Source organism: Nuphar pumila, chromosome 4 (assembly GCF_984573655.1).
Source record: "Nuphar pumila chromosome 4, dmNupPumi1.hap1.1, whole genome shotgun sequence".
In the NCBI taxonomy this organism is placed as follows: Eukaryota; Viridiplantae; Streptophyta; class Magnoliopsida; order Nymphaeales; family Nymphaeaceae; genus Nuphar; species Nuphar pumila.
Window position 1 is genome coordinate 44,204,931 of NC_143252.1, and position 20,501 is coordinate 44,225,431.

Here is a 20,501-nt window from a genome sequence, read left to right on the forward strand (position 1 = left end):
GAACCTCGCACTACACATGAATTGGTACACCTTAACAATTGACTATTGATATACATTATTTATAAGATAAGTATTGGATAAGTGACAATGTAATACTTACGATCAACTATCGATATACACTATTTGAATGAGTCATCGTGTGTCAGACTAAGAAGACCCTCCATCCGGCGTTGTCTCGTGATGTGTATGAGTACTTGGTGTAAGTGGGTCATGTGCAGGTGAAACAATGAGTTAGAAATTTACATAATGCATATATAAACTAATCAAGTATATAATTATTTAAATGATATACCTATCGAAGTATTACGTGAAGACGAAGGCTCATACTGGCTATCACTAAATTGAGATCCTATAAAGACGATTAACAAGTAACAATTTATATATCAACATATAAGCAAAAATATAATGAATTCCTATATTTAAGTATAACACAAAAACATTTACCTAATGATGTCTCACGACCCCCACTTGGTCCTCGACCACTGTTACCTCCATGAACCATATTCTAACAAATAAAAATGTTATTTGGATCAGTTATATAACTCTTGATCTTAGCATGAACATGACATATGCATGAAATGTAAAGATTTAAAGGTCTTACATAAATCAGTTTTATAATTATGCATGAACTGTGCATGTACATGCTAAGTAAGCATCGAATGTAACATGATATGTAATTTCATGAACATAGACACATAATTAAATAAAAAATAACTTCTTGCAAGTATATATACAATCACATCAAATATGGCAATACATTCAAATCTTTCTTATCACAACAATGTCAAACATGTACCTGCATCAAACACACTCCAATATTCTGCTAACTACAACCATGACTAGCATGATATCCAAAATACAAACATAAGAGCATATGAAAAAGTTATGTGATATGTATTACAAGATGTATTTCACTAGCTCAAGTATGCTTCCTCGTCACTTGTTTGACTTTCATATTCTTCTTCTTTCTCCTCTTCATCTTCATCATCTTCGTCTTCTTCTTCATTGGGTGCCCATCCACTTGGTATATCATTTGGATCACATTCTCTCATACGTGTGCCATCGGACAATGGAAATGTGACATGCAAACCATGTGTGATATCGTAACCATAAGAGAAGTCATACATATCATCTGATTGATAGTAATCACTCTCTTTAGTAATCTTGTCTTCTTGTAACTGATCATACTCGGGGTATAGTTTAGACTTCACCTTGCAAACCGCCCACCATTCATTTATATTTGACTTCCTTGTATTCAGATATGAAGTATAGTAAACTTGTTGAGCTTGCGATGCTAATATGAATGGTTCATATGTTCCGAACCTTGATTTATGATTCACCTCCACAATGCCTGAGGCTTTGTCGACTCTTGTTGCTGTGGGATCAAACCAATGACACTTGAATAAAGTTACCGTGTTATTTATGCCTAAGTAAGTCAACTCCATTATTTCTTCAATAACACCAGAGTAGTCAAGTTCATTTTCATCGTAACTGCTACTCTTGACACACACACCACTATTCTTCATTGACTTTTTTACATCGTAGTCTTTTGTATGAAATTGATAACCATTTACGATATACTCGTTATAACATTGCACAACTTTGGTCAAACTATTTTGTAAATCACATATTTCTTGGTCATTAACATCGTCATGGCAGACCTACAAGCATAAACAATGACTGCAATCACGACTAATTAAGTAACATATTATTGTTTACACCGAAAGAATGCATGTCATCGTCCTTACCAACTCTTTGAATCATGCCCTAAACTTATTTTTACGTTCTTTTTGTACTTTTGAATTAGTGAGATGTGAAAGTTCTCTTCGCAACTCCAGATCAAATCATATGCACTTAACAAATATTTATATTACTGAACCATGTATGCACATAGAGAACTTAGTGTTACATATTAAGTATACTTATTCGATGTAGCAGTCGATCGCTGAGCAATTAAAAAGGATATAAATTTGTGTTGCGTCTTGCTCTCGATCTTTCAAGAGTCTTGACTGGAAACTGCTAAAGACATGCCCAAGTGGTTTAAATATCCATAGTTTGTCAGCCATAGTAACTTGTTCTACATCATCATTATGAGGTGTGATGATACATGAAATGCGCATAAGTCTAACCATTTATTCATGTATATAGGCATCATTTATAGGTTTAAAACCCACACTTAGATGTATTTGAGCACAAATGAGCTACGGTTCGAATTTCGCTCGAATCAGAGTTAAATCAAGAAAGTTATTGCATTTTTAGTGCATAGGTTAGAACTTTGAGACAAATCAGGTCAAGATCCGACCCAAACGGCCATTTTGGATCTTGGATCAGTTCTTGAACATCATAATTTAACTCACTCATGATTCAAATCCAATTTATAAAACTTTTTCAGAAAACCCTTTTCAAAAGAGGCGCCTAGAAAATATTTCTGATTTAAACCTCTTTCTGAATTTGTAAAAACTCTAGACTAGGTTTAAATATTATTTTCTAAAAACCCTAGGATGTTTTTGCCTTGGGATTTGCACCCAGCTAGAGCTCCTCTTCCTCCTCCATGCCTTCCTCTCCATTCCACCTCCATTGATTCTCCTTACTTTATTGTTTCTTCTCCTTCATATTTTTCTTCCTCCTCCATTTTCTTCCCTACCATAGTATGAATCATTTAACGTGTGATTTGTTGTATTTTTGCAAGGTTGCAGACCAATGTAGGTGTTCTTCCCAGCTGGTGTGCCGTCTACACCACTAGGAAAGGCCGACTTCTTCCCCTTCTGGCCCTCTTCTCCATTGGGCACAACCCTTTCACTTCCACCATTCATTGGGTGTATCCTTGCAGCAATACACAACCACGTTGATGTGAAGCGCAGCAACAATGAGTTTGGCAGCAATGTTCCTTGCTTAAACCACTCTACCTCACCTCCTCATTCGTCGGACGCCCCCCTAGAGGTTAGTCTTCCCTTCCTCCTCTCTTTTAGTATAGATAGAGTCATCCCTAGTCAAGTTTAGTAGCACCCAAATCATCCTGTATTTTCTGGATTATTTACGGTATTTTCAATGTCTACAAATCATTATTTTCTGTAGTTAAGATTGAGTCTAGCTTAGTTTCATTTGTGTTTTATGTCTGAGTCATTGTTGATGTCCAATCGCAACAATCAACTAGATCTTATCTAGCCGATTATTGTAGATTTTGTGTTCCTGTAAAACCATATTCTGATTTTTTTGTACTGATTTTAGCATATGTAATTCTGTTGAGTCAGACCTATGATCGAGTTTAGTTTGTTAAAAAAAAAGAGGGATTCATTTTTGTGTTAGTGTGAAAAACATTGAGTTGGCAAAACCAGCTAGATAATGTCTAGCTGATTTTGCCATTCATGTTTTACTGTTCTATAATTTTTTTTTTAGTTTTAGTCTCAGCCTTTTCAACAATGTTTAATCAGTAAAAAGGGTTGTTGTTAATCCGAGAATAGGTTAGAGGGATTCCTAAAATTTTGAGATAGTCGGTTGGATTAAACATAACTGCTCCTATCATTAATTCCAATCGGCTGGTAGGGTTGGTTATTAGGCTGTATTAGTAATAATGTCCCAATCCGTAGTAACGTTAGTTAAAAATTTTCTATTCTGTCTTAGCAGTTTGTTAACAATTGGTGAGTCTTAGAAATTAGATTGATTTAGTTGTTATAATTTTATTAGATGCAATTTTTGTATTAAAGCTTAGGATAGGGTATTATTTTCAAAATGCGAGTAACATAGTTCTCTTGGTAAATTGTTTACGTGTCATTAATTTGTATATGATATTATTAGGTTAAACTTAGGTCAAGATACTTTTTAGTAAGTAACATGTTAGGTTAGAGTAAAGCTTATTTGTTTTTAGATTCGTTGAATGTGTTTTGACTACTATTTAGAGTTTGGATTCCAAAGTCGTGTATGCTAACTTGGGTAGGCCTTTGAGTGTGTTGCACATATTAGGTAAATTTCATCAATGGGAAGTAGTTAGGTTCATTTGAATTAGGTGTAGGTCAGCTTTCTAATTTTTATTACATTGTATTTCTAGCAATCTTTGACTATTGAATTGGGTTTCTCAAAATCGTGAACTTCATCTTAGGCAAGTCTAGATTCTTTATTTAACCCTTAGGTAGATTAAATTGAATAGACTTAGGATTATGTCTTTGATTTTTAATGGTGTATCAATTTGGCAAGGGTATTTTCGTACATCCTCTTTTGGCAAGAATTAATTTTGAGTGGGATTTAGGAAAATTGTATGATGCAGTCAATTTGGTCAATTAAGTTTAATTTCCAAATGTCGTGTGGGTTGTTTTAGAAAGTTGATTCATTGTTCATCAGCCCAGCAAAGACGTCTCTCTCCTTTTTTTAAATCAGGCAATAGACTTGACTTTCAAGTCTATTCCAAAAATTTGCGTGACATATTTTAGAAATAATATCAAAACTTCTAGGCAAGCTCAAAATCGTGTGGTCCCTAGAGGCTGGCGAGTGTGGCTTTAGGAGAGGAAAATTATTCTTAAGGCAAGTGAAGTATGAGACCCACCCAATGTTAATTCAGCCATTCGCAGGATTGCCTTTCCATTTAGTAAGTTCATTTAGTGCATATAGTTGCATATTCCCATTTCATTAACTTAAGTAGACTTAGATGTTTTTTTATCCATTCTAGCATTTCCATTTTTCATTGGATGATTGCTTTAGCAATTCTTGACTTTGAATAAAACTCTTAACACTTTGCTTGTTTAGTGTGTGTCCATCTTGCCTTAGGCTGTAAAATCGTGTAGGTGCCCATTTTACGTAAGTCCAAGCCTTACTAACCGTAGTTGGGTCCACTTAGGGTGGGGCGTGAGTCTATGAGTCAATGTCAAACATAAACTGTCCCCTTGATTAACCCTAGTTAGTCAACTAACCTTAGTTAAGTTTAAGTAGATTAAATTTATTTTATAGTTAGCTTAGAATTCAATTTTTCGGTTGATAAGTTAATTAGTCAGTTTACTGTGAATCGCATGTAATTGATTAGTTATTTCAATGGTTTAGGTCGTATAACTTTTAAATATATTTTAGTTTAAGGTAGTTTATTAGATGCATGTAATTTAGAATTTGATCTTAGATTAACTTGCATTCCCTTAAGGTAAAATAGATAGATGTGTTAGATGATATTGCCAAGTTTAATTAAGTTTATTTTCTCTTGATTCAGCAGTCTAGAGGTCTGTACATCTATTTTTCCTAAGTTTACATTATACAGTGTAAAAATTGGATGCTTTGGTATGAATAGTGTAATGAATTTAAAACCAGAATTTTACACTGACTTGCACTCATTATTTTATGTGGAAATTTTCTGAGTTTTTCCAAGATTCTGGTTCTATTCTCTTCCTCTATGTGTTAACTATTTGTAAACCAAAAATCAGTTCATTTTGAGTTGATTTGGTTTGACTTTTAAGCGTTTTTCAAAATCAGGTTTTTTACATCCTTAAATTTTAGGACAAATGATTTCCATATTTTCTACGAACTTGAAACGCTTATGTCGGGAGCTTCTGAATGAGTTTTTTAAATCCGTAAAGTCTGACAGATTCTTGAATCTATCAAGAACAGAAAAATAGAAAAATCTTTAAAATTAAACTTTGTTTGCCCCTTCAAATTTACTGTTTGCAAAAACCTGTCAGAATCCAATTCTGCATATTTGAGGGCAAAATAGTCATTTTACTAGTTGTATGATTTTCGGTAGTTATTATTATTTTTCTGCATTTTAGTGAGTATATTTACAGTAGTTAGCTTAGTTAGGAACAATTTAATTAGTTAGTTTAATTATAAATTGCATTTTTAGTTATTTTTGTTTTTAATTATAATTCAGTTTAGTAATTAGTTTAAACATAGTGTTAGCATAATTTTTACAATTAACTATTGAATTGTTATTGACTTCTCTTTTCTGTGATTTAGGTTGACAAGCAGCTACAAGTAAGGTTAATTTTGTCAAACACGAGAAAGCTTGAATTAAATGAAATGACAAAAATGCCCCTGCAACCTGGAGAAGCTTGAGCAACTTAGTTTAGGATTTTCTTTTATTTTGTCATTCAATTATAGTTGTTTAATTTAGTTGTATACATTTTTTTATATTAATGAATTGAAATTTTTTTAGAAAAAATTGTGAATTTATCTCGTTCCCTAAGGATTCAACCTGTACTTGTCACATTTGTGGAAAGACGGTTTTTATTATTGTTGGTTGACGATTTTTCAACTGATTTTATTGAAAATAATGTTTTAAAAATACCCCTACAAAAGTTCAGCCAAGTTGGGCAAGTGTAACGTGTTGGAATGTGAGGTTCAAAGTACATAAATGAGAAATTTGAAATCTCTTCTAAAGTGTACACCTCACAAACTGAACCCTCCACTCTTGCTTTATTCCGAACATTTTGTTTAGGTCAAACATGCATCTATCAACAATATGCATTTCGTAATACAATAAATTTCCAATAGCATTAGAGAGAAAAGTATAAATAAAAATATACCTTTCAAATTGGTACATCCACCGATATTGCACAGGACCACCAACCCTAAGTTCATATGGCAAATGTATGATCATATGTTCCATAACATTGAAAAGTGCTGACAAAAAATATCTTCTCTAGCTGATAAATAGTAGTGATGACAGAATTCTCGAGATTCTTTACCTCGGTTACTACAACTTTCGATGCACAGAATGTTCTAAAAAATCTACTCAACTCGGATAATACCCCTCATATAGGTTTGTCCAACATATCATGGAATGCTAAGGGAATCAACCGTTGCATAATGACATGACAATTATGGCTCTTCAACCCATATAATTGTCCTTCGTCTATCTTTACAGCCCGAACAATGTTAGAGACGTATCCATCTGGAAATGTCAATTGTCTCAACCATTGACATACCTGTTTTACTTGATCTGGTCCAAGCACGTACCTTGCCTTTGGTTTCACTACTTTGCCATTGTACTCTTTGAGTTTCAATTCTGGTCTTTGACATATTACTTTTAAATCTATACGGGCCTTTGGATTATCGTTTGTTTTTCCTTTAACATTTATTACTGTATTGAACACATTATCAAAAACATTTTTCTTCACATGCATCACATCCAAATTATATCGTATCAATAAGGTCAGTGAATATGGTAGTTCCCAAAATATAGATTTTTTTGTTCAATTGTGATTTTTTCCAAATCCAAGAAAGGGTGTCGAACTACGGACATCTGTCAGTTCATATGAAAAGTATCACAATCGTCTTAAAATCTCTATGCCAGACAACTGTATAGGTGGACCTTCTATTTCAGTTGTGCCTGCTCAGAACGCATTCCTTTATCGTTAGAACATATGGTCGCTGAGTAGAAATCGATGGTGACAATCAAACCAATATGACTTCCTTCCATGCGTTAATCTAAAAGATTTTATATCCTCCATGCAGTACGAACATGCCAACCTCTCATGTGTGCTCCAACCAGATAACATATCATATGTAGGGAAGTCACTAATTGTCCATAGAACAACAACCTTCATATTGCAGTTTTGTTTTGTTTTTGGCATCGTATGTGAGAACACCATCATCCCACAGTATTTTTTGTTCATCAATCAATGGCCTTAAATATACATCAAGATTTTGGCCCGGAGACGTCGGACCAGGGATCAATAGAGAAAAGAAAAGATTTTGATGCTTCATATATAGGCTTAGAGGAAGGTTGTATGGGGTGACAAATACTGACCAATATGAGTATGGAGTTGATCTACCCTCAAATAGATTAAATTGATCTGTACATAAACTGAGCCTAACATTTCTCACTTCCATTGCGAAGGTCTGATGAGTACGATCAAAGTGCTTCCAAGCTTACGCGTCAACAGGATGCGTGATCTTGTTTTCATCATGTCGAACTTTATTTGCATGCCATCTCATGTGTTTAGATGTCCTCGAAAATATATATGATCGTTGAAATCTAGGGGTGAGAGGGAAGTAACAGAGTGACTTGTATGACACTTCTTTTGACCTCGTGCTAGCATTGCCTCTTGTCTTTAGCTTAAACCGAGGATGCCCATATGATAGACATGATCTGCTATTTTCTTGATCTTTGAAATACAACATGCAGTGATTTGGACAAGCAACTATTTTTTAATACCCCATACCTAGAGCGTTGACCATAACCTTTGCACGGTAGAAATTTTGTGATAATTTCTCATCTTTGGGCAACATAGTCTTCACAATAGAGCACAGACGGTCAAAACATGATTGACTCAAATTATACTCTAACTTTAAATTCAATAGTTGAATAAATGTAGACAAGATAGTGTGACTCTCGCAACCATTTCACAGTGGCTCATTAGCATCTCTAAGTCATGAGGTTCTACAAATCGATTATTCTTACACATTGTGCAGGGGCACCTGATCCGATCGATAGGATCCACTATGCTGACACTTGTCGTTGCAATTTCAATAAAATTGTCAACACCATTTATATATTCAAGCGATACCTCATTATCAATTATCCTACGATACATCCATTCACGGTTTGCAGCCATTTTATCCTATAATGTTACGGATATTATCTTCACCAGTTAAAAGAGAATCATAATAATGCATCGATGAAGAAAATATTTAATTTATCATGCATTGATGGTGGATATATATATATATATATATATATATATATATATATATATATATATATATATATATATATATATATATATATATATATCGCAAAGATATTTAGAAAGATGAAATCACATTCACAAATACAATACATTCAATTTAAGCATATTTTCATGATACAATTTTATATGGAATGCATAATCAAATAAAAAATAACTTCATGCAAGCATGGATAGTCATGTCAAACATTACAATACATTCAATCATTCATATCACAACAATGTCAAACATGTACCTACAACAATCACACTCCATTATCCCACTAACTACTACAGTGACTAGCATAGAATCTGAACTACAAAAATAAGAACACTTCTATTCTCATACATTCAAATCATGCTCAGCATGGTCTCCAAACTCCAGCAAAACAGTCCTAGATATCCACAACTAAGTGAGTATGTGAGCAGAAAAATGCTGCATCCAAGAAAGTAAATAACATGTGATGCGCTTGCATCACTTACTCACCATAGGTATTTACCTGATTTACATGCTTTTGCATTTGTATTTTTCTTGTTTCTTTTCGCATGGCATTTTAATTTGCATGTGATGCTTAGCATTAAGCATCACACATTTTGCTCTGCTACGCACCTGCAATGCATATTTATATATGAGCTAAAGGTGCACATTTTTGTTAGCATTCTTGTATCCACTTTTCTCTACCTTGGGGTTTCGGGGGTTGCACATGTCTCGAGTATACGAGCTAAAGGTCTCAGGCCACAGGGCATGTGTGGCTCTGTCGTGCGAGCTGCGAAGGCACAACATATTAGCATGCTAAATAATAAAAATGAAAGAAGAAGGGGACACACCTTTGTCAAACAGGGAAATGAAAAGGGGCAAGGGGCGAAGCCCTCATGCTGGAAACCCAAAGGCGGCAGGGGGCCTCGCCCCTGCCTACCGAAGGGATAACAGGGGCATTTGCTATTGTTGAATGCCACATTGTGCATCCTTCATGAGAGCAACCCATCAAGAGGTGGCAGGGTCTTCGCCCCCGCCTGGCAGAGAGAGAGAGAGAGTCGGTATACCTGTAGACTCACCGAAGAAGGAGATCTGGTCGTGGGTCGGCTGTGGAGCAAAGAGCTACTGAAACAGGAGGACGACCGACGACAAGGTCATCAGCATGGGTCAAGGGAGAAGAGAGCGATCGAGGTGGTTGTGGAGGGGGGAAGGAAGAAGAGGAGGTCAACGAGGGTCACCGGTGTGTGTGTGTGTGTGGGGGGGGGGGGGGGGGGGGGACGAGATAGGAGAGAGGGCGAAGGGGGATGAGGGTGGCAGTGAGAGGGGTGGCATAGTCAGGGAGAGAAAGGAGGACGACATAAATGGTATGGCTCTTTGTGCCCTTTTAAAGGCATGATGAGGTCTCCTGAGAGGTCGACGAGGGTCATCGATGGGGGGGTACTCCGACGACTATCGACCGGAGGCTGGAGGTCGGACAGGAGAGGAGAGAGGGTGAAGAAGGATGATGGCGGCGGTGAGAGGGGAGGCACAGTCAGGGAGAGAGAGGAGGAAGACATAGAGGGTTCGGCCCTTTGTGCCCTTTTAAAGGCACAATAAGGTCTCTTGAGAGGGCGGCAAGGGTCACCGGTGGGGAGGAAATCTGACGGTTGTCGGCCAGAGGCTGGAGGTTGGACGAGAGAGGAAAGAGGGCAAAGAGGGACGAGGGCGGTGGTGAGAGGGTCGGACGAGAGAGAGAGAGAGGGCAAAGTTAATTTTGTGCCCTAGATGGGCCATTTTATATTAAAAATTAGCGACGAATTAGCGACAAAACAAATCTGTCTCAAAATATATCGCTAATTAGTGATGAATTAGCGACAGAAAAATTCTGTCGCTCATCCATTGCAAAGTTGCAACGGAGTTTGAGAAGTCGCTAATTAGCGATAGATTTTGAGACAATTTTTCTGATGCAAATTTTGCAAGTAATTCCATTTTTAGGGATGACTAATTTTCTCTCACTAATCCATCGCAAAATTGCGACAGATTATTTCCGTTGCAAATTGTTGATGCTAATTAATGTTTTTCTTATAGTGTCTTTAACCTTTGCACTAGAAAACTTCTTAAGGTTCAAGCACTATCATGTGAATCTCTTTTAAGTAACTGATCATCAAGGAAATCCGTAAATGTGTAGAAGCATTCACATATATAGTACGACATTCATGAGCTATCATGAGAATCTCCTTTAAGTAATTGATAGTCATGGAGGTCTGCAAATGTGTGGTGATATTCACATATATATAGTACAACATTCGTGAGCTACCATGTGAATCTCTTCTAAGTAACTGATCATCAAGGAGTGTAACACCCTGATCTGGGACTTCTAGAGTCTAGGTTCGTGTATATCACCTTCCAATGGAAAATAACAAAGTAGTGCATTAAAAACATGACACCAATTTTTTTCTTCAAATAATAACATTAATTAAATTCAAATAAAACAAATCTCACAAATGTCATAAAGGCTACATCATCCAAATGAGGCATCACCTCTTAAGTTCAATAAACAAAGCCAAAAGAAGAAGAACTACTCTGTTGAAAGATGAGATCACCTATGCCTTGAAAAAGGTTGGCAGCATCCTAACACAAGTTCTGTCTCTCAAGTCACCTGAAACCTGTAGTTTTTTTAATTAAATATGGTGAGTCTACAACTCAGTAAAAAATAAATTATAAGCAGAAATAAACTCAAATTACAACTATAGTGAGCTTTAAACCCCTAGTCTTATTTTAGTTTTCGATCACACATCGCACACATGTTTGTATCTTTTAATTTTTCTCAGTTTCTCACTCTATTCTCACAAGTTAGCATCATATCAATAGTAACTACTATCTATTTTGGCTATATCAGTAATAACCTACTATGACCATAGCAACCCGTGTAGAATACCCCAATTCTACGATTGGCCAAACTATGAACTACTTTCTCTCAGTCCACTATAGTGTAGGACCCTCGGTAGCAAGCCAGCAAGTCAGAAGTCTAGAGTTATACCTGCCCCAAAGTTTTTGTGGTTCATGCCACAACTTAATATACTCTAGAGTCCCAAATTCTCTTAGTAAAACCATAAAATTCTCTAAGACATATGCATCTCATGCATTCACATGAACTCTCACTTGAGTTCATTTTTGTTGCCTCTCAATAGTGTTCTCAAAAGACATTTTTATTCAAGTATTCTCAAGGGACAAGTCTTAGGGTTCTGAGGTTCACCAATTTTTTAAGCATGCAGAGATATAGTCTCTCTATATTTATACATCTCGAGGACCCAATAGTAGCGGCTTACACTCAGGTGGCCATTTTCACCACCTTCACTTGTGACTTATGGGGTTCTAAGCAAACTATAGTATTTCAAGTACAATAACACATTTATAACTATAATGAGACCTAAATCTTATCTCAATAACATTGTTCTCATGCATGTATTTCTAAGTTCTTCACAAACTCAAACATGCACTTCATCTAACATACAATAATTCAATACATGAAACTCATGCTGAAATATTACATATACATGAAATCATTTATGACATTCAGGACTAATTCACATGCATTCAATGTCTAATCACAAGAAAATTATATTTTTATCACGTAGTTGCAAACACATTAGAATTTAGTCATGATTTCATGTGGTCTAGTTTACAAATGCATCAACATACAATGCTTTATTAACTAAAATGCTCATAATTTTTCTTACCTCAAATGCAAACACTGCACTCTAGTCGAAGTCGAGTCTCACGTAGCTCTAATAATAGAGTTTGATAATCACATAAACATGTTTATATTAATAAAATAACATTATCTATATATTACCAAAATTATCAAAATATCCCTCCCAAGGTGGTCTGTTAGTGCTTGATTTTGATGCCCCTAGTTTGGTAAAAATCATAAAACTGACAGATTGTTCTCTGCGATACAAACCCAATGCACCAAACCACACTCAATTCTAAGTTTGGGGTGCAAAGTTATGCTCTCTTTACTTAATTAGATATCGGGTTATACAAAAGGGTAATTTAGTCATTTTAACTTTTTGTGATTTGACCTAACTCAGCCTAGATCAAACCGAATTCAATCTAAGTTCAGAATACTAGGTTTACTAAACCTATTCTAGACCCAACTAGGTTTGGGTTCAGACCTAATCTCGATTATTTAAAATACATCTCAGACCCGCTTACTAAATGGTGCAAATTTGTATCCACTTTGTTGTAACTGGACTGGATCCAAACTGGATTGGTTCCATTCTATCCCAATCAAGAACCAAAACTAATCCAATCCATAACAAACTAGATCAGACCTAATTTTGATATGAATCCAAAATTGTTAGATTGGATCTAGACCCAGTTCTGATCTGAATCCAAAACTGATCTATTCAGTTACAAACAGGATCTAGATCGAGTTCTATTCTGGATCCAAAATTGATCCATCTAGACCCTATTTTGTTTGGATCTAGTTGAACTTGGATAAGTCTAGATCAACTGGATTAAACTGGACCCAGTCTGGTCCAATTCAATCCAGACCCAAACTAGAAAATTGAGACTCTGTCAGACCCACCCCATTTTGGTCAGACTGACTCGGTCCAATTCAATAGACTGAGACAACATTTTTTTTCACTTGGCCAGACTCGATCTAGATTGAACCTGGACCAAGTTGATCTCTATCAAATCCATCCCAGCATGGGTTTCGGTTAGACCGACTCGGTCTAGTTCAATCCAAACCAAGTTGATCAACCGAGACTTCTTTTTAAGGTGGTTTCATTTGGGTCTCACCCAGACATCCGAATAGACTTGACTCTATCTAGTTTTTCTCCCAGATCAAATTGGTCCTCTGACGAAGGCCGCCGCATAGGCTGAGGTTGTTGACAACCCCTGGTTGCCAGCTCTCTCTCTTCGTAGGTTGTCAGCCTTCTCAAAAAAACAAACAAAAAGAAAGAAAACAGGAGAAGGCGAAAAGGGGAAGTTGCTTTCTTGGTGGTGGATCTTCCTTTCGGTGGGGCTCTGGCGGACCCCCTCCTCCCTCTATTCACTCCCTTTTCCTCTTTGTCCACTCTTTCAATCTCTCTCGTTCACTATGTGGTGGAGCAGGAGCTCATTGTGAGGACTATTTATAACACCCTCACGGTGGGTGAAGATAAGCCTCAACCCCCCCCCGCTCCTCTTAATGGGGGGTAAGGTTTATCTTCATCCCCTATCATTGAGAGGAGAAAGTGGTTCCTCAATTTGGGGAACCATTTTCCCCACTCTCACCTCTTTCTTTGTCTTTTTTTTAACTTATCTTTCCCACTCAACTATGTCCGGTGGATTTTACTAAGAGGTTTGCAAATGTGTGATGATATTCGCCTATATATAATATGATATTCATGAGCTACCATGTGAATATCTTTTAAGTAACTGATTGTCAAGGAGGTTCGCAAATGTGTGGTGACATTTGCATATATATAATATGATATTCATGAGCTACCATGTGATTCTCCTTCAAGTAATTGATTGTCAAGAAGGTCCGCAAATGTGTGGTAACATTTGCATATATATAATATGATATTCGTGAGCTACCATGTGATTCTCATTCAAGTAATTGATTGTCAAGAAGGTCTGCAAATGTGTGGGGACATTTGCATATGTAGTATGACATTTGCAAGCTACCATGTGAATCTCCTTTAAGTAATTAATCGTTAAGAAGGTCAACAAATGTGTGAGGACATTTGCAAATATATAGTATGATAGTCGCAATCTACTATGCAAATTTCTTTTAAGTAATTGATCATCAAGGAAGTTCACAAATGTATGGTGATATTCACATATATATAATACAACATTCGCGAGCTACCATGTGAATCTCTTTTAAGCAACTATTCATCAAGCTAACAACTTAAAGGTACTGGTGGGGGATTCAAAGATCTAATTAATGGGACATGAGATTTTTGCAGACCTCATTGATGATTAGTTACTTGAAAGAGATTGCATGCTAGCTCATGAATGTTGTGTTGTATAACTCATGACAATCAGTTACTTAAAGGAGATTGCATGCTAGCTCATAAATGTTGCGTTATATAACTCATTAAAAATCAATTACTTAAAGGAGATTTACATGGTTGGTTGCGAATGTCGTATTTGTGAACTTCCTGGATGATCAGTTACTTGAAGAAAATTTGCATGGTAGCTCGCGAATATCATCTATATATATGTGAATTTCACTACACATTTGTAGACCCCCTTAACGATCAGTTACTTAAAAGAGATTCGCATGGTAGCTCACAAATATCATACTATATATATGTGAATGTTCTTATACATTTGTTGACCTCATTGATGCTCAATTACTTGAAGGAGATTTGCATGGTAGTTCATGAATGTCATTATATATATATATATATATATATATATATATATATATATATATATATATATATATATATATATGTGTGTGTGTGTGTGTGTGTGTGTGTGTGTGTGTGTGTGAATGTCATTACACACACACATATATATACACACACACATATATATATATATGTGTGTGTGTGTGTGAATGTCATTACACATTTGCGACCTCCTTGATGATTAGTTACTTAAAAGAGATTCACATGGTTTTGTGTGAACCTCAAGAGGTTCGCTAGTGGGAAGAGTACAAATGTCCTAAAAAAGTAGGGCATTTGCAAATTTGGACATAGATTAATTTTTTAAAATTATAAGGCGTTTTAGAAAATGTGTTATTTTTTTCAAAAAGTAACTTTGATAGCTTTATAAAGTTACTATTTTGGAGAAGGTGTTTGACTTTTCAATTTTCTCCAAATTCAAAAGATTTATAATGCTAAAAAAAAATCATGCATCTTAAAAAATATCATTTTTTTAAAATATTTCAGTCATATAAATAAGTTTAAATTCATCTAATGTTATACACAACTAATTTTTTTATATTAGAATAAAAAAAAACTGCCCCTGGTGTGGAGACCTAATTGTGTTGGCTCAACCTACCATACTTATGGCCGTTGTCCTGTCAACGTAAAACTCCAAGGGCGTACCCCTCGACCCTAGGGAGTCGCCAAACTTTAGCTTATGCAGGGGGTGACACCGATGGGATTTAGACCTAGAAAGCTCGTAACACAACTAGTTTAATTTTATATTAACCCTTATATATTATATATTATATACATAAAATGCATATTTTATATGTTTTGTACATGTATGAAACATATATTGTATGTGTTATATTTATTTTATATATTATCAAACTTTATAAAACACTTACAAAAATAATTTTTTTTAAAAGATGAGCCAGCTCATGATCGACTCACAAAGCTCAGCTTGTGAAAAACTTGAGCTTGGCTCGGTGAGCCCAAGCAGGGGTGTTGCCTTAACAAGCAGGGGTGTTGCCTTAACAAGCCAAGCCCAAACAACCCAAGTTTGGTTCGTTTACCAGTCCTAACAAACTCCTGAGAGAGAGAGAGAGAGAGAGAGAGAGAGAGAGAGAGAATAGGGAGGGCACGTAAAAGAAAATATCAGGGTGGCAACCACCCTTAACCTTCTTTCATTGGGTGGTCAGGGTGGTTACTGCCCAGTGCCCACCCCTAACCTGACCCCCCTGTTGGGGAGTTTTCGGGTCAGGGCCTCAATGTGGCTCCGCTACAGTGTGGAGTTTTCGGGTCAGGGCCACAGTGTGCTGCTCAGCTGTATAGAGCAAATGAAGCATGAACATGCTTCCAGAAGGCAAGTTGGTGTTCGACCTGTTTTCGTCTTCTCATAATCATGAGGAATGCGTCATCATTTTATTGTAATTATATTTTTGTGGGTGTGACTTGATTGTGGCTTTCCTACTCTTTTTCTTGCCATTTGCTACATGGATTTGGATAAGTAATGCAATAGGCTTATGAATTAGGATTCCGCTTTTACATCAGGGCAGGTTGCTTTTCTACTAAGATGTGTATGGAAGCAAAGGAGCGGTGTGTCTTGCATGTTTGAATTGTTTTTCAAAGTAGGACACGAGGACATAATTTTTTTAATGAATACATTTTTTATTAGTTTAAATATATTAAAATAATAGCCATACAAGCGTCGGATTAGGGTTTGTTTGATACACAACCCCCCGTTCGCTTTTGAATGTTTCGGCCGATTGGGACAGTGTATGAAACATACACTGTGCAGAACGCAGCGGACACGCTCTTTAATTGAACGTAATTTTGGTTCCACACCTCCCTGTTACGAAATGAACAGGGATGGGAGGAACAAAAGAAAAATAAAAGTAAAAATTCTTGCCTCCCCGCCTGACAATTTTCACTCTCCCCCCTCGTTCTCATCTCATTGCCTCTCTCCCCCAAACTCTCTTGCTCTCATTGCCTCCCTCTTGACCCCAACAAGTGACTACCACCGTTCCTCCAGCGAGCGGCTATTGCCTCTCGCTGCCTCACCCCCGATGCTCCTCCTGGCTCATTGCCTCACCCCCGGCATCCCTCTGGCAACTCTCACTGCCCTCTCTATCCTCTGCAAGTGTCAATGTATATCTCTCTCTATGTTTGTTCAATTTGATTGTTTCAACCCTAATCCGATTTCAAGCTTAGGGTTTGTTCAATCTGATTTTTTTTAAGGTTTTTTGCAATTAAAACTCTATTAATTCAAAAGATTGAGTGAATGCATGCTTAGATATTACTGTTTTGTATCTAAAACCTTGTTTTTGCCTTCTTCTTTTTTAAGGAATGAATGTTAAATTTGCTTTTACAATTTTTGTAGTGGCTAAACCCTAACATTTTCTTGTTGTTTAATAGCATTTGTTCATAATGCATGTTGGTTTGATGAAGATCTGTGCAGTTTGTTAGAGGGTTTTGTATTTTAATGTTTGCTTTTGTAATTGTTTTAGTGAATGCATGGTAAATCAATGAATATTTCTGCATCTAAAACCTTGTTAGATCTATGCAATTTGTTCTCTTTCAAGCAAATCTACTTTTTGTTTAGTCATCTAAAATTTAACCCATGATTCTTCTATTTTTTTTAGTGTTCTGGGATTTTCACCCAATGGTTTTTCAAAATCTATGGAGTTTTGCCTTTTCTCAAATCAAATGTATGTATGACAGTTTTCATTTAAAAAGTTTTTGAGCTTGCTGATTGCACGTGATTACATGTGTGACATCAACAGACTTCCGAATGAAAGCACTTTCACAAGACACCCTAGAAAAAAAATTCGTATTCATAGTTGGTATTCTATGACATGTTATGTTATGCTACAAACTTGTTTGATTGCTCTCTTTGAAAAATCCATTACTTATTAGTTATGGACATGCATGGCATGGTTAAAATGTCCCTATAAAGAACATGGTCTTAGCATCCTACAAACAAATCACAATAGTGGTTTCCATTGTTGTGTTTTACATGCCATTGTGAATTAGTTTACTTTTAGGTTAATTGAATGTTAATTATTCTTTGATTTAGTGATATGGCACTCTTATATTTTATAATCATATATAAACACTAAATATTCATTATGACATTATTGCCCCATCTTAAATTGTAAATCTAAAATGGCATATGCTTAAATGAGTGAGGTGCAACCTAACGAGTTTGAAAAAATGCAATAGAGTACTTCACTGGTGAACTTATTTGATGGCATGTATTGCAATAAAATGTTCAGGAGGATTGAAAGAGAAAGTTGCGAGGGTAGTAGAGTGTCAAATTAAAAAGAAGTTTGAGGCTGAATTTACCTTAGAAAAAATCAAGAATAACTTGAAGCGAGCCAGAACAAACTCGACACTGATAAACCAAATATTAAACACATCGGATTTTGGATGGGACGCAAAACAGAAATGCTCGTGGTAGATACTAAAATTTAGATTGAATGTGTTAGGAAAAACTTATCATAAAAGAATTATCAAAAACCAAAAAAATGATGATATTTTGAACATGTTGTTGAGATTTATGGGGGAATCAACTGTTCAAGGAATTGTGTTTAGTTGTTAATGCATGTTGTATTATCGCATGTTTCTTGTTCAAATGCAAAGGCATGAATACATGTGAGATTAGAGTTCACTGTAACAATTGGGGTGTCCGACCCACCAAAAAGTGTGATAAATTGTCATGTGTACTACAATTCTTCTATAATGGTAGCATTCACTTTTATTGTACTTTTTGCTTGAGGGTGATTCTTCAAATATTTTATGTGAACACATTTCCTAGTCATATTCATTTTTTTATGGAGAAGTTTTTCTTGGCTTCTAAGGTATTTTTTACTCTCACGACTTTCGTTTAAGTAGTATCAAAATTTATGTAGTGGATGTCTTGGTCTTTTTTTAATTATCATCATTCCGGGAGAACTATATGCCTTCATGCTTACAAGATCAAATACCCAAAAAACTTCTTCCTTCTCAGAGGCAACCATGAATGTGCTTCAATCAACTGCATCTATGGATTCTATGACAAATGCAAAAGGAGGTTCAATGTTTTCCTATGGAAGACATCTACTGATTGTTTTAATTGTTTGCCCGTGGCTTCACTTATTGATGAAAAATACTCGGTATGCACGGAGGTCTATCGCCATTTGAAGAATTGGAATCACTGTTTCTGGTTTCTGCCCTTTGTCTAAAATATGGTTATTGGATCATGAAAATTGTCATATATTTTGGCAGATTTTTAGTGGCTCTAAAAATCAATGACTCTGGTTTTAAAGAATCTACAGCTTGCAATATACCACAGTTCACCACTAATAAGAAAAAAAATGTGCTTTTACTTCATGAAATGTGATCTCTAGTAGGAGTGTAACCGGGTTGCGCCAGATCTGGTTTGAGTGAGGCTTTGTTAGACACAATTCCGAATCAGATCTAAAAATTAGACCCCAACCAGACTTAACTTGATTTGGTTCTAGGTCTAGCTGAATTTGGAGACTCATATGGATTAATGGGTTTAGATACAAATTGAGTTGGGTATACACCTGTTTTTAAATTGAGTCTAAAAAAAGTTTGTTTCAGGTTAAGGTCTGAGCACAACTCATAATTATAATATAGACCCATATGGTTTAACGGGTATTCAAAAATGATCTTGTTAGAAAATTTTAACTTATAGAAATGGATTTGGATTTGGATTTGGTGATGCGCCAGGTCCCAAACAGGTTCAAGTTTGGGTCGGGGATGAAACAGGTTTGGATATAAACAGATTTTGGTTCACTTTGATTTTGATATAGATTTATGAAATCATTTGGGTGATGCATAAAAAAAACAGCACACGTTCGGGGCAAAAATCCATGAATTTAGACGTACCTTCCTAATTGGATTCATATTCGGACCAAAAATCAATTATAAACTTGTTAAAACATATAAAATGATGGTTGGATAAAGTCATACAATCCAAAATGAAGTAATCTGACCGATTATTCATGTCTGTCTAAGTTATCCGCACATCGTCATCAAACAACGGACATTTAAAACACAGCATCTAAGTACGGTCCAAACAAAAGTTGAACTTGATACAGTTGTTATGAAACAGAACAGTGTTCTGTCCAGTTTTTGTATTCATTTCATTCAATCCTGGACAAGCCATCAAACAAGCCCTCATGTCCCAAGAGCACACAACCAAAAATATCATGTCCATAGTGACAAATACTGGAGTTGTAAAAGAAAAGGTTGAAGCTGTACGATAATCTGTGAATTGTTTAAAGCAGAAAATATCGGCAAAATTAGATTTTTTTTTATTACAATGTTTTATTTGTGTTCTTTAAGTATTTGCTTTCATTTTTTTTCTTAGCTTTTTTCCAACATTTTATTGATGAAAATGGGAGGAAAAAAAACAAGAAACAACGTAGGACGGCGTGCACAGTCGATTCTACACCACACGGGTGCAAAAGTTTATCTGGATCGGAATTCGATTTTCCGGGTTCACTTCAGATTTGG